We start from the raw sequence: 7500 nt of genomic DNA on the forward strand, positions 1-7500 counted from the left end.
GGATCTCTCTCATCCTGTAAACCAACATACTGAAGAAGGTGAAACGTGTGGCTGCGCTCCTCACATGCTGAAGCAGCAGCAGCCCTTTCCCTGAAGCAAAGTTCCTTCATTCCTCCCTCCCATAACCCTTAGCAGGGGATTTATGGTAATTGAGTTGAGTTTCCAAACTGGCCCTTCCTTCCTTCCTTCCCATATCTGCCAGCTCGAGAAGGCTTGTTTTGTTGCACCTGGGAAGTAAAGTATCTATTTGCGAGAGAGAGAGAATGAGAGAGAGAGACAGAGAGAGAGAGACAGAGAGAGAAGGGGAAGGGGTGTTGGCAGTTAGGGTGTGAGCTAGAGAAATGAGGCCTGTCTGCAAAAGGCCATGGGATGGGAGTGCGTGGTTGCAGGTTGTTTGGCTTTGTAAGGCCTACTGCCCGCTTCACTCGAAACTGGGTCTAGGGTTGTCGGTTTGTAGGCTGTAAAAGCCCAGAAAAGCTCTTGTTCTCCAACCAGCAGAGTGGCGCAGCGGAAGCGTGCTGGGCCCATAACCCAGAGGTCGATGGATCGAAACCATCCTCTGCTAACTTTTTTCAAATTATGTTTTTGTGTCATGGCATTAGGGCACAAAGAGCTGTAAGTGCCTGGATGCAATGTCATTCCTTGAACTTGCTGCCTCGTTCCACTCTTGCGCTAAATAGGAGAGGGTCCCAGCCCAGCCAACAAAATGTACTGTTCAATCAAACCAAACTTAAAACCAAGCTCCTTTTTTAAGGGGTCCCGGGGAAATGTTGGGCTGACCGGCAAGACCTCATGATGCGAACTGCTTCTGCGTCAAACGCAAGCTTTTTTCATTCCCAGCCAATGACTTATTCTTATTTCTAAGGGCCGCTCCATCAGATAGCCCAGACAGGCAGGCGTTGGTGGTATAGTGGTGAGCATAGCTGCCTTCCAAGCAGTTGACCCGGGTTCGATTCCCGGCCAACGCAGATCAAATCTTTAAATTGTTCAAAATGCATTTTTTGGAAATCAGACTCATGCTGAAAGCAAAGCTGACACACTTTTCGTGAAAATCAAAACCCCATCCAGGAAAGGTTCTTGCATCCTAGTTTCTGCAACTGTCTATCGGTGAGGGGATTGAAGCGAGCAGGGCTCCTGGCCCCTCCCCGACAAAGCCCTGACGAAGGCCTGACAAAGGCCTATTCGCCTTGCCCTGACGGGCCTTGGTCCCAGCAGGCCACCGAGCACAGCACCTCAGCCTATTAGAGTGAGGTTTCAGGATCTCTCTCATCCTGTAAACCAACATACTGAAGAAGGTGAAACGTGTGGCTGCGCTCCTCACATGCTGAAGCAGCAGCAGCCCTTTCCCTGAAGCAAAGTTCCTTCATTCCTCCCTCCCATAACCCTTAGCAGGGGATTTATGGTAATTGAGTTGAGTTTCCAAACTGGCCCTTCCTTCCTTCCTTCCCATATCTGCCAGCTCGAGAAGGCTTGTTTTGTTGCACCTGGGAAGTAAAGTATCTATTTGCGAGAGAGAGAGAATGAGAGAGAGAGACAGAGAGAGAGAGACAGAGAGAGAAGGGGAAGGGGTGTTGGCAGTTAGGGTGTGAGCTAGAGAAATGAGGCCTGTCTGCAAAAGGCCATGGGATGGGAGTGCGTGGTTGCAGGTTGTTTGGCTTTGTAAGGCCTACTGCCCGCTTCACTCGAAACTGGGTCTAGGGTTGTCGGTTTGTAGGCTGTAAAAGCCCAGAAAAGCTCTTGTTCTCCAACCAGCAGAGTGGCACAGCGGAAGCGTGCTGGGCCCATAACCCAAAGGTCGATGGATCGAAACCATCCTCTGCTAACTTTTTTCAAATTATGTTTTTGTGTCATGGCATTAGGGCACAAAGAGCTGTAAGTGCCTGGATGCAATGTCATTCCTTGAACTTGCTGCCTCGTTCCACTCTTGCGCTAAATAGGAGAGGGTCCCAGCCCAGCCAACAAAATGTACTGTTCAATCAAACCAAACTTAAAACCAAGCTCCTTTTTTAAGGGGTCCCGGGGAAATGTTGGGCTGACCGGCAAGACCTCATGATGCGAACTGCTTCTGCGTCAAACGCAAGCTTTTTTCATTCCCAGCCAATGACTTATTCTTATTTCTAAGGGCCGCTCCATCAGATAGCCCAGACAGGCAGGCGTTGGTGGTATAGTGGTGAGCATAGCTGCCTTCCAAGCAGTTGACCCGGGTTCGATTCCCGGCCAACGCAGATCAAATCTTTAAATTGTTCAAAATGCATTTTTTGGAAATCAGACTCATGCTGAAAGCAAAGCTGACACACTTTTCGTGAAAATCAAAACCCCATCCAGGAAAGGTTCTTGCATCCTAGTTTCTGCAACTGTCTATCGGTGAGGGGATTGAAGCGAGCAGGGCTCCTGGCCCCTCCCCGACAAAGCCCTGACGAAGGCCTGACAAAGGCCTATTCGCCTTGCCCTGACGGGCCTTGGTCCCAGCAGGCCACCGAGCACAGCACCTCAGCCTATTAGAGTGAGGTTTCAGGATCTCTCTCATCCTGTAAACCAACATACTGAAGAAGGTGAAACGTGTGGCTGCGCTCCTCACATGCTGAAGCAGCAGCAGCCCTTTCCCTGAAGCAAAGTTCCTTCATTCCTCCCTCCCATAACCCTTAGCAGGGGATTTATGGTAATTGAGTTGAGTTTCCAAACTGGCCCTTCCTTCCTTCCTTCCCATATCTGCCAGCTCGAGAAGGCTTGTTTTGTTGCACCTGGGAAGTAAAGTATCTATTTGCGAGAGAGAGAGAATGAGAGAGAGAGACAGAGAGAGAGAGACAGAGAGAGAAGGGGAAGGGGTGTTGGCAGTTAGGGTGTGAGCTAGAGAAATGAGGCCTGTCTGCAAAAGGCCATGGGATGGGAGTGCGTGGTTGCAGGTTGTTTGGCTTTGTAAGGCCTACTGCCCGCTTCACTCGAAACTGGGTCTAGGGTTGTCGGTTTGTAGGCTGTAAAAGCCCAGAAAAGCTCTTGTTCTCCAACCAGCAGAGTGGCGCAGCGGAAGCGTGCTGGGCCCATAACCCAGAGGTCGATGGATCGAAACCATCCTCTGCTAACTTTTTTCAAATTATGTTTTTGTGTCATGGCATTAGGGCACAAAGAGCTGTAAGTGCCTGGATGCAATGTCATTCCTTGAACTTGCTGCCTCGTTCCACTCTTGCGCTAAATAGGAGAGGGTCCCAGCCCAGCCAACAAAATGTACTGTTCAATCAAACCAAACTTAAAACCAAGCTCCTTTTTTAAGGGGTCCCGGGGAAATGTTGGGCTGACCGGCAAGACCTCATGATGCGAACTGCTTCTGCGTCAAACGCAAGCTTTTTTCATTCCCAGCCAATGACTTATTCTTATTTCTAAGGGCCGCTCCATCAGATAGCCCAGACAGGCAGGCGTTGGTGGTATAGTGGTGAGCATAGCTGCCTTCCAAGCAGTTGACCCGGGTTCGATTCCCGGCCAACGCAGATCAAATCTTTAAATTGTTCAAAATGCATTTTTTGGAAATCAGACTCATGCTGAAAGCAAAGCTGACACACTTTTCGTGAAAATCAAAACCCCATCCAGGAAAGGTTCTTGCATCCTAGTTTCTGCAACTGTCTATCGGTGAGGGGATTGAAGCGAGCAGGGCTCCTGGCCCCTCCCCGACAAAGCCCTGACGAAGGCCTGACAAAGGCCTATTCGCCTTGCCCTGACGGGCCTTGGTCCCAGCAGGCCACCGAGCACAGCACCTCAGCCTATTAGAGTGAGGTTTCAGGATCTCTCTCATCCTGTAAACCAACATACTGAAGAAGGTGAAACGTGTGGCTGCGCTCCTCACATGCTGAAGCAGCAGCAGCCCTTTCCCTGAAGCAAAGTTCCTTCATTCCTCCCTCCCATAACCCTTAGCAGGGGATTTATGGTAATTGAGTTGAGTTTCCAAACTGGCCCTTCCTTCCTTCCTTCCCATATCTGCCAGCTCGAGAAGGCTTGTTTTGTTGCACCTGGGAAGTAAAGTATCTATTTGCGAGAGAGAGAGAATGAGAGAGAGAGACAGAGAGAGAGAGACAGAGAGAGAAGGGGAAGGGGTGTTGGCAGTTAGGGTGTGAGCTAGAGAAATGAGGCCTGTCTGCAAAAGGCCATGGGATGGGAGTGCGTGGTTGCAGGTTGTTTGGCTTTGTAAGGCCTACTGCCCGCTTCACTCGAAACTGGGTCTAGGGTTGTCGGTTTGTAGGCTGTAAAAGCCCAGAAAAGCTCTTGTTCTCCAACCAGCAGAGTGGCGCAGCGGAAGCGTGCTGGGCCCATAACACAGAGGTCGATGGATCGAAACCATCCTCTGCTAACTTTTTTCAAATTATGTTTTTGTGTCATGGCATTAGGGCACAAAGAGCTGTAAGTGCCTGGATGCAATGTCATTCCTTGAACTTGCTGCCTCGTTCCACTCTTGCGCTAAATAGGAGAGGGTCCCAGCCCAGCCAACAAAATGCACTGTTCAATCAAACCAAACTTAAAACCAAGCTCCTTTTTTAAGGGGTCCCGGGGAAATGTTGGGCTGACCGGCAAGACCTCATGATGCGAACTGCTTCTGCGTCAAACGCAAGCTTTTTTCATTCCCAGCCAATGACTTATTCTTATTTCTAAAGGCCGCTCCATCAGATAGCCCAGACAGGCAGGCGTTGGTGGTATAGTGGTGAGCATAGCTGCCTTCCAAGCAGTTGACCCGGGGCCAACGCAGATCAAATCTTTAAATTGTTCAAAATGCATTTTTTGGAAATCAGACTCATGCTGAAAGCAAAGCTGACACACTTTTCGTGAAAATCAAAACCCCATCCAGGAAAGGTTCTTGCATCCTAGTTTCTGCAACTGTCTATCGGTGAGGGGATTGAAGCGAGCAGGGCTCCTGGCCCCTCCCCGACAAAGCCCTGACGAAGGCCTGACAAAGGCCTATTCGCCTTGCCCTGACGGGCCTTGGTCCCAGCAGGCCACCGAGCACAGCACCTCAGCCTATTAGAGTGAGGTTTCAGGATCTCTCTCATCCTGTAAACCAACATACTGAAGAAGGTGAAACGTGTGGCTGCGCTCCTCACATGCTGAAGCAGCAGCAGCCCTTTCCCTGAAGCAAAGTTCCTTCATTCCTCCCTCCCATAACCCTTAGCAGGGGATTTATGGTAATTGAGTTGAGTTTCCAAACTGGCCCTTCCTTCCTTCCCATATCTGCCAGCTCGAGAAGGCTTGTTTTGTTGCACCTGGGAAGTAAAGTATCTATTTGCGAGAGAGAGAGAATGAGAGAGAGAGACAGAGAGAGAGAGACAGAGAGAGAAGGGGAAGGGGTGTTGGCAGTTAGGGTGTGAGCTAGAGAAATGAGGCCTGTCTGCAAAAGGCCATGGGATGGGAGTGCGTGGTTGCAGGTTGTTTGGCTTTGTAAGGCCTACTGCCCGCTTCACTCGAAACTGGGTCTAGGGTTGTCGGTTTGTAGGCTGTAAAAGCCCAGAAAAGCTCTTGTTCTCCAACCAGCAGAGTGGCGCAGCGGAAGCGTGCTGGGCCCATAACCCAGAGGTCGATGGATCGAAACCATCCTCTGCTAACTTTTTTCAAATTATGTTTTTGTGTCATGGCATTAGGGCACAAAGAGCTGTAAGTGCCTGGATGCAATGTCATTCCTTGAACTTGCTGCCTCGTTCCACTCTTGCGCTAAATAGGAGAGGGTCCCAGCCCAGCCAACAAAATGTACTGTTCAATCAAACCAAACTTAAAACCAAGCTCCTTTTTTAAGGGGTCCCGGGGAAATGTGTGGCTGACCGGCAAGACCTCATGATGCGAACTGCTTCTGCGTCAAACGCAAGCTTTTTTCATTCCCAGCCAATGACTTATTCTTATTTCTAAGGGCCGCTCCATCAGATAGCCCAGACAGGCAGGCGTTGGTGGTATAGTGGTGAGCATAGCTGCCTTCCAAGCAGTTGACCCGGGTTCGATTCCCGGCCAACGCAGATCAAATCTTTAAATTGTTCAAAATGCATTTTTTGGAAATCAGACTCATGCTGAAAGCAAAGCTGACACACTTTTCGTGAAAATCAAAACCCCATCCAGGAAAGGTTCTTGCATCCTAGTTTCTGCAACTGTCTATCGGTGAGGGGATTGAAGCGAGCAGGGCTCCTGGCCCCTCCCCGACAAAGCCCTGACGAAGGCCTGACAAAGGCCTATTCGCCTTGCCCTGACGGGCCTTGGTCCCAGCAGGCCACCGAGCACAGCACCTCAGCCTATTAGAGTGAGGTTTCAGGATCTCTCTCATCCTGTAAACCAACATACTGAAGAAGGTGAAACGTGTGGCTGCGCTCCTCACATGCTGAAGCAGCAGCAGCCCTTTCCCTGAAGCAAAGTTCCTTCATTCCTCCCTCCCATAACCCTTAGCAGGGGATTTATGGTAATTGAGTTGAGTTTCCAAACTGGCCCTTCCTTCCTTCCTTCCCATATCTGCCAGCTCGAGAAGGCTTGTTTTGTTGCACCTGGGAAGTAAAGTATCTATTTGCGAGAGAGAGAGAATGAGAGAGAGAGACAGAGAGAGAGAGACAGAGAGAGAAGGGGAAGGGGTGTTGGCAGTTAGGGTGTGAGCTAGAGAAATGAGGCCTGTCTGCAAAAGGCCATGGGATGGGAGTGCGTGGTTGCAGGTTGTTTGGCTTTGTAAGGCCTACTGCCCGCTTCACTCGAAACTGGGTCTAGGGTTGTCGGTTTGTAGGCTGTAAAAGCCCAGAAAAGCTCTTGTTCTCCAACCAGCAGAGTGGCGCAGCGGAAGCGTGCTGGGCCCATAACCCAGAGGTCGATGGATCGAAACCATCCTCTGCTAACCTTTTTCAAATTATGTTTTTGTGTCATGGCATTAGGGCACAAAGAGCTGTAAGTGCCTGGATGCAATGTCATTCCTTGAACTTGCTGCCTCGTTCCACTCTTGCGCTAAATAGGAGAGGGTCCCAGCCCAGCCAACAAAATGTACTGTTCAATCAAACCAAACTTAAAACCAAGCTCCTTTTTTAAGGGGTCCCGGGGAAATGTTGGGCTGACCGGCAAGACCTCATGATGCGAACTGCTTCTGCGTCAAACGCAAGCTTTTTTCATTCCCAGCCAATGACTTATTCTTATTTCTAAGGGCCGCTCCATCAGATAGCCCAGACAGGCAGGCGTTGGTGGTATAGTGGTGAGCATAGCTGCCTTCCAAGCAGTTGACCCGGGTTCGATTCCCGGCCAACGCAGATCAAATCTTTAAATTGTTCAAAATGCATTTTTTGGAAATCAGACTCATGCTGAAAGCAAAGCTGACACACTTTTCGTGAAAATCAAAACCCCATCCAGGAAAGGTTCTTGCATCCTAGTTTCTGCAACTGTCTATCGGTGAGGGGATTGAAGCGAGCAGGGCTCCTGGCCCCTCCCCGACAAAGCCCTGACGAAGGCCTGACAAAGGCCTATTCGCCTTGCCCTGACGGGCCTTGGTCCCAGCAGGCCACCGAGCACAGC

General features: G+C 50.1%; 5 non-coding genes across 5 annotated transcripts; all 5 read left to right on the top strand.

Annotated features, from left to right (window-relative positions):
- Nucleotides 1–896: 896 nt before the first annotated feature.
- Nucleotides 897–968, top strand: TRNAG-UCC (transfer RNA glycine (anticodon UCC)). Its single transcript has one exon. It is a non-coding gene; the product is annotated as a tRNA-Gly (tRNA).
- A 1185-nt stretch (nt 969–2153) lies between these two features.
- On the top strand, nt 2154–2225 carry TRNAG-UCC (transfer RNA glycine (anticodon UCC)). The gene has a single exon. It is a non-coding gene; the product is annotated as a tRNA-Gly (tRNA).
- A 1185-nt stretch (nt 2226–3410) lies between these two features.
- TRNAG-UCC (transfer RNA glycine (anticodon UCC)) lies at nt 3411–3482 on the top strand. The gene has a single exon. It is a non-coding gene; the product is annotated as a tRNA-Gly (tRNA).
- A 2427-nt stretch (nt 3483–5909) lies between these two features.
- On the top strand, nt 5910–5981 carry TRNAG-UCC (transfer RNA glycine (anticodon UCC)). Its single transcript has one exon. It is a non-coding gene; the product is annotated as a tRNA-Gly (tRNA).
- A 1185-nt stretch (nt 5982–7166) lies between these two features.
- TRNAG-UCC (transfer RNA glycine (anticodon UCC)) lies at nt 7167–7238 on the top strand. The gene has a single exon. It is a non-coding gene; the product is annotated as a tRNA-Gly (tRNA).
- The last annotated feature ends 262 nt before the right edge of the window (nt 7239–7500 follow it).

Source organism: Ambystoma mexicanum, chromosome 6q, assembly GCF_040938575.1.
Source record: "Ambystoma mexicanum isolate Mex_15411 chromosome 6q, UKY_AmexF1_1, whole genome shotgun sequence".
NCBI lineage: Eukaryota > Metazoa > Chordata > Amphibia > Caudata > Ambystomatidae > Ambystoma > Ambystoma mexicanum.